The following is a 6,827-nucleotide window of genomic DNA, read 5'->3' on the forward strand; positions in this document are numbered from 1 at the left end:
CCAAACACCACATATAACCTCACTAAACCAGAGCACAACACTTTTTACTGAAGCCTGATGCAGTTCCTCATCTACCAGTGTTCTTCATTAGTGTTTAAAAAGAGCCTCTAGAACAGATCTCAGGGATTTGAAGAAATGCTTTAAATGTCGAACTAAAAAGAAATCCTTTGGCTTTTTGAGGTTTAAATCAGACCGACTCCTCGAAAAAAAAACCTCTCCAACCATGTTCTGATCATCTGCTCCTGAAGTTTTAGTTACACTAAAGTGTTCTGAGGGCAGAACAAAAAATATTGCTTTAGACAGATAACCAATCAAATGATAGATGAGACGGAGTGAAAAAGGCGGGACCCTCTGGGAGTGGGAGAGTACAGTTGTGAAGCTAAAAAAAACGCTGCTTTCAGTGAAGGTCAGCATTTTTCATTATTTGTTTTAGTTGGTTTTATGGGCTGATCTTGCTGAGCTAGCTTGAACCAAGTGAGTGATCCAGTAGAAGTCATTGCACAAGAATCTGAACGGACTCAGGAACAAGGTTTCACAGGTTTGGCAAAATGTGCAGTGAATAAAGATCTGGAGGAATGTGGTTCATTTTTCCATCAGCGGCCTGCTCTACTGATGACCGAACGGAAGGAGCACATCCCTCCACTACAACAAGAGTGTTCTAAGCAGAAAAGAACAGCTGGTTCTCAAAAAGATGTGTGAACATACACAGCGCTCTCTCACTGACCTTTAAACTAAAGGGATGATGCAGGAAAAGGGTCACATGATCAGCCTATGGTCCTGTGAAGGTCTCAGCTCCAGCCCCAGGGTCGCCTGCTGCTGTGCCGGTAGTCCTGTCAGCCTCCGCTCCAGTACCATCCCCCAGGCGGACTTTTAGGACGTCAACCTCTACGTCGGACACCAGGACAAGGCTGGCACCTTGGACTGCACCTCAGCCTTTTGCCAGTCCTGGGCCTAACTCTGTTTGTCCCCATGTCTGTTCCCATTTTGGTTCCTGTTTCTGGTTTTGGTTTAGTCCCTGTACCCATTACTTCCTATGTCCAGTCCTGTCCAGTCTCCTGGTTCTCTTCTTGTCTAGCCCCCAGTACAGTTTCCTGTCCATGTCCCTGTTCGCCTGTCCGTTTCCCTTGTTGTTAGCCATGTGCTTTTCCCATTCATTAGTGTTCCCACCTGTGCCTCCTCTGTAGCCACGCCCCCTTGTTAGTCCCAGGTGTCCCTCTTTGTTTCAACCCCTTTGTTTCAGCCTTCCTTTCTCTGCTTGATCATTGTGCGTGATCATGTGTGATAGTGTGTTCATGTTGGGGTTTGTTTGGTTTGTTAGTTTCAGGCTTGATCTTTGCTTTATCTGCTGCTTCTGGTCCTGTTTAGTTAGTTAGTCTCAGTATTTAGAAGTAGATAGAGGTCATGGACTTGTTCAAAAGAAGACATGTGCTGGAAACACTTGCTGAGCTCAGGGCTCTAATCCATCAGTCCCGATGGTCTCAGACTTGGACAGTATGGCGCAGCAGCGGAGGGAGGAGTTCCAGGATGTACTGCTTGGTGCTGCTGCTGAGGATGCTCCATGCCCAGAGGACGAGGAGGAGGAGGTTCTCAGTGTTGATCAAATGTACCAGAGGAGGAAACAAATGAGTGAGTATTTTGAATACTTATTATGAATGAATTTCCAGAAAGACAATTCCAGTAGATGGAAATTGATACGGTTAGAATTTCTCTTACAGACGTCCTAGTCCGGGACACCTTTTCTGAAAATCCAGGACACAGTGGTGCTGACCATGTCCCCCAAATTACTAGGATCAGGATCGATGTACAGAGCAAGATCTATAGAATACAGCTTCATGGTCCAGGAACAGACCCACCTGCTACAGTTCAGTCTCTTGCTGATGTAGCGAGAATAAGGCCTACCGTGACGGTTTGATCAAGTCAAGTCAAATTTATTTGTACAGCTTTTTACAACTGTTGTCGTCACAAAGCAGCATTACATCATCAGTGCAGATAGCCTGCAACTTTAGCCTAGCATCTCCTGGTGTAAAGTATTGTTCTGGATCACACATCAGTCACTAAACACGCCTTGGCTGGTTTCAAAGTCTGGGGTCAGTGATCAATACAGTGATCAATTACTACACTAATACTAGAAGGTACAGACTCCATATTAACCTGGACAGTGTGGGTTTGGCAGGCTGCTACACAAAATATGAACATAACCTGTTTTGTACTAAAAGGAAGTGTCACGCATTACTGCATATTCTTCTGCCATGCCATCGCCGCCATCCACCAATTTTTCCAATTTTACAGACTGCACTTTTGTCTATATTATGTCCCACATTCTCCAAAACTAGTTAGTAGAAATAATTAGCAGGCATGTTGGGCAAATCCATGCTCATTTGACTGTTCAGTGAACTACTGCTTTAAGGGAAAACCAGTACATCAGATGTTTATTTTTTGATTCTTTAATAAACAGATGATATGATAGCTACGTTCCTTCCCAGCATGTTCGGCTGAGCGCTGCTAGTGTCGATAGTTACTAAATCCTCGGTTTGTTCGTGGTCAGTGCCACTGAAATGGCTCTTGCCAATTGTTTTTCTGCTCAAAGAGCCAGATGTGTGATTTCCTCTTCTTTCTAAACACCGTAACCATGGAGAGGAGCTTTATTGGCCAGCCAAGCCCACTGTTCTTCCTGCATAGGAGCTTAATTGACCGCTCTTCCCACAGACATGCTTCATTACCAACGAGTTGCTGCATGAGGCTTTCGATGCTTTCCCTGAAGAGCCTTCACTGGAGTACAAAATGTGGCTCTCACTGGCGGTCAGAACCAGCAGCACCATCTTCCTGGACAACAGCAGATACCAGGTGCTGGTCTTCTCTGGACTTCTCTGATCAGCACTTTCTCTCCTTCTCGCTCCCCCTCTCTACTCCTTCAGCTCTCGCCTCCACTGTCCTTCTCCTCTCTCCCACTAGAAACTGTTCAACACTGTCCTCTCATCTTTCTCCACCTCTGTCCACCTACTCTCATCCAGGTCAGCCAATTCCTCTCCACCTTCTCCATGGCTGACCGATGTTCTCCGCAACAACCGTAGAGAGCTAAGACTGGCTGAAAGGAAGTGGAGGAAGTCACATGACTGACTTCACTCATTAGTCTCTTCTCTCCAGGTTTAAAATGGAATTATCTGCTGCAAAGCATCTTTCTACAGGGGGAAACTGGAAACATCTGCATCTGACCCACTTCAGCTTTTCACCATTTTCTCCTCCCTCCTCAACCCAAAGCGAAGCAGTGTGCTAGCCAGGCTTAAGGCTAGCGCTAACCAACCAACGATTCAATCTCTTTCCCTGTCCAACGTCCAACTCTTTGGACAAGCTGGACCTTCGGTGGCTGAGGATGAGTGTTTCAGAGGAGATGAGGAGCTGCGCTGTGATTTGTCTGCCAGACTCCGCCTTCCAGGCTGGTTATGGTTTTAAGATCAGACTTGATCTCAAGAGTGATTAAGACTCTATGGAAAGAAATAAAAATCACTGTCTAGGTTTAGCTTTAATTTCTGGAGTTCTAGTCTACCTTTATGACCCTTTAAGGAGGAGCTGAAACTGAACCTCTGCTCAGACCTGCCCCGTGAATCAGACCTGGTGGGTGATGAACCAGCAGTACCTTCCACTGCAGCACCGAGGCTGCTTCTGTGACGTCGGCTACACGGACTGCTACAGCCTCTGCCAAATCTTCTCCGGAGCACAGTGATTCCAGATCCCCTTCTGATCGGCACAAGAGGACCGCGGATCCTTCCTGGTAAATGTAAGAATGGTGTCCTCTGTCCGAGTTTGGGCTGATAAGATAAGATAATCCTGAGCGTGTTGGACTGAGTGTGGTCCTTTGTTTTTCTTCTTTAACAGAGAAGGTCCAGCAGTGACCACCTCTGTCCGTGTGAAGATGAAAGAGGCGGTCTGTACGAGAAGTTTCCAGATGACACCAAGCTTCTGCAGGACTTCGAGAACTACCTGAGAGAGGCCTTAAAGGTTCTCAACTGCCAGCAGGAGGTAGGATCTCTTACTGTGTCAAACTCAGCACACCAGTTTCAGCAACGTTCCTCATGTCCATTTTCATTTCATGATGTTAGAAGAACATTCCTCATTCCTTCCTGAAGACCAGTCTACACCATCAATTAGTGTGTGTGTGTGTGTGTGTGTGTGTGTGTGTGTGTGTGTGTGTGTGTGTGTTTGTGGGGGGGGGGGGGGGGGGTGTATTGTGTAAAACATCTAAGCTTCAGAAGTGTCGATCTCAGAGAGTGAACACTGCCTCTGTGCAGACCACAAGCCTGCAGGTTCTACAGTGTGTATGATCTAGACTAACAGTGGTAATGATTCTAATGTTAGCTTCTAGCTAAAGCTCTTTCCACCCCGCTCAGCATGGCTCAACGTTCCTCATTTTTTCCCCGACAGGTCGACAACGTGTCCCTCTTCCTGTGTTATGTGCAGTCAAGTGAGGGTGAGCCAACTCTGGACTTCCTGACGAAAAGCATGGAGACCCAGGATTTCCTGGCCAGTCTCCAGAGCACAGACATTAGTGCAGCCACTGTTCTCAGTTACATGAAGAACATCCTCAGGTTTCTGGATTACCTGACATCAAGGCTGGATCCGGAAGAGAACAATACACAGCTCCGTTTGCAGGCTTACAAGGGATTGCCCCAAACTCTGAGGAAGCCCATTTCAAAGGCCCACTCCCAGGAAGTGTGCAAAGCCAGGTGAATGTGCCTCTTTACTGGGTTTTTGTTTTTGCGCGCTCGGTACGTAGTCCGCAGTGTTGCTGAACCTCTTCCCTCTCCACAACCGTCCTGAGCGTGTTCACCAGCCTCTCGTTTTCTCCACTGTCTTTGTTTTGGGTCTGTAGATATGACCGGATTGTGGAGGACTTAAGCTCTGTGAGAGACTGTCAGAAGATCTTGAGTGGCTAAGCCTGACTTCCGGAACTTGTACAACATCTGGAGAATTCAACCCTTCCTCTCTAGAGAGTCGCCCAGGTGCTTGTTCAGTCTCTTGTCACTTCAAGACTTGACCAATGCAGCTCTCTTCTGGCTGGTCCCCCTCTGCGCACCATCAGACCCCTGCAGCTGGTCCAGAACACAGCAAGTCGGGTCGTCTTCTACGTTCCTAAATTCAGTCATGTCACTCCACTGCTGCGTTCTCTCTTCACTGTGGCTTCCTGTAGCTGCTGACCAGGTCATCTGATTCAGAACCCTGACTCTGGCCTACAAAGCCTGGACCAGTCAGCCCCTCCGTACTTTATGGCGATGGTCAAAAGCCGATCTGCACCAAGAGCCCTTCCAGCTTCAAGCTCGGCTCGACCCGCCATCCTTTAAGGTCCACAGAAGATGAGCATCCAGACGAGCGTTCAGTCCTGCACCGAAGTGGTGGAACGAATTTCTCCTGGGTGTCCGAACAGCAGAGTCCAACGCTCGCTGTCTTCAAACCCAGACTGAAGACCCTCCTCTTCCGAGAGTACTGGGGTGAAGAGTATTATGGGCCTCCATATTGACTTGTGTTTAGTAGAGTCTGAGATTAGAGGAGCTTTGAGTTTTAGTCTATTTAAACTAGCTGAGGTTCTTCTTCAGTAAACAGTGAAGCTCTTCTGTAAGTCGCTCTGGAGAAGAGATTCTGCTAAATGCTTTAAATGTAAATGTAAATGTTCAGGATCAATCCTGATGACCAATCAGATGACCTGGTCCCAGAAAGTGAAAAGACCATGTATCGCTATTACTGCCAAGCGGCGATGGTGTTGCAGGCGCTTTCAGTGGCCCGGAGTGGTCAAAGGTATGACCATAAGTGTATCTCTTAACAGCTTACAGGAGAGCATACCTTTGATAAGCCGCCATTCTTATTATGAAGCGTACACATTAATAATTGTTGATTTTCCACTGCTATACCTGCTGAGGTTTTCTGAATTTTGGGAACGAGTAAGAAGCAGCTGCCTGAGATCTAAGTATGGTAGAATGGTGTTCAGTACTCACTAAACTCCATAGACAGCTGATGCTGCTAAAACTTGCACTTTACCCACAATCAGGTGTACTTCAATGTGTCCTTATTACTTATATTACTCGCTGTTTACTAGGTTGTCATGTCTTTCTTACATGTCGGTGCCTTTTAGAATTTTGTACCATTTTGTAAGTTGAGTGGCTTCTTAAATTTTATTGTCCAATAAAGCTCTTTCTAAATTCTAATTCTAAGTGGTTGAGTGCTCAATACTTAATCCTTAAGATGGTTCTTTGATTCTGAACTTTGAAGAACTTTGCATTACTGGGTCGCCATCAACCTGCAAAGATGTCCTGTCCTACACTTACTGGGTGGTTCCTGTCGTCTGCACAATCTACTGGGCCAATGACTTTGATGGTCTCACAGACAGCTGAACAAACTTTTTCTTCACATTTGGACCCAATTCCCTCCCCAATTTTAGATGTCCTTATTCCTGATCTGGTGCCTATCCTTATCCCTGTTACTGTCTAACCTAAAACATAAACCCCCAGTGAGCAGCCAACGGTGACAGTGGCAAGGAAAACTCCCTCAGAGCTGGAGGAAGAAACCTCAGGAGGAACCAAGACTCACACGGGGGACCCGACCCGTCCTCCTCTGATCAGAACTATTTAAAAATTATTGATTGTCACTGAACCAGAGAGATTTATTTTATTTTTTGAAGCAACTTTATTTGAACATTAAAAACTGAAACACATCACCATGCAGTACAACACTGCAGGACCCTCAAAACAAAATGAGGCATGAAACCCTTTCACACACTCTGCTCCAAGGGCTGGCAAAGGCCAGCTCCCCTTCCTCCACACTACACAAAATACCATTGA

The sequence above is a fragment of the Salminus brasiliensis genome, chromosome 2 (genome assembly GCF_030463535.1).
Source record: "Salminus brasiliensis chromosome 2, fSalBra1.hap2, whole genome shotgun sequence".
NCBI classification, from domain to species: Eukaryota; Metazoa; Chordata; class Actinopteri; order Characiformes; family Bryconidae; genus Salminus; species Salminus brasiliensis.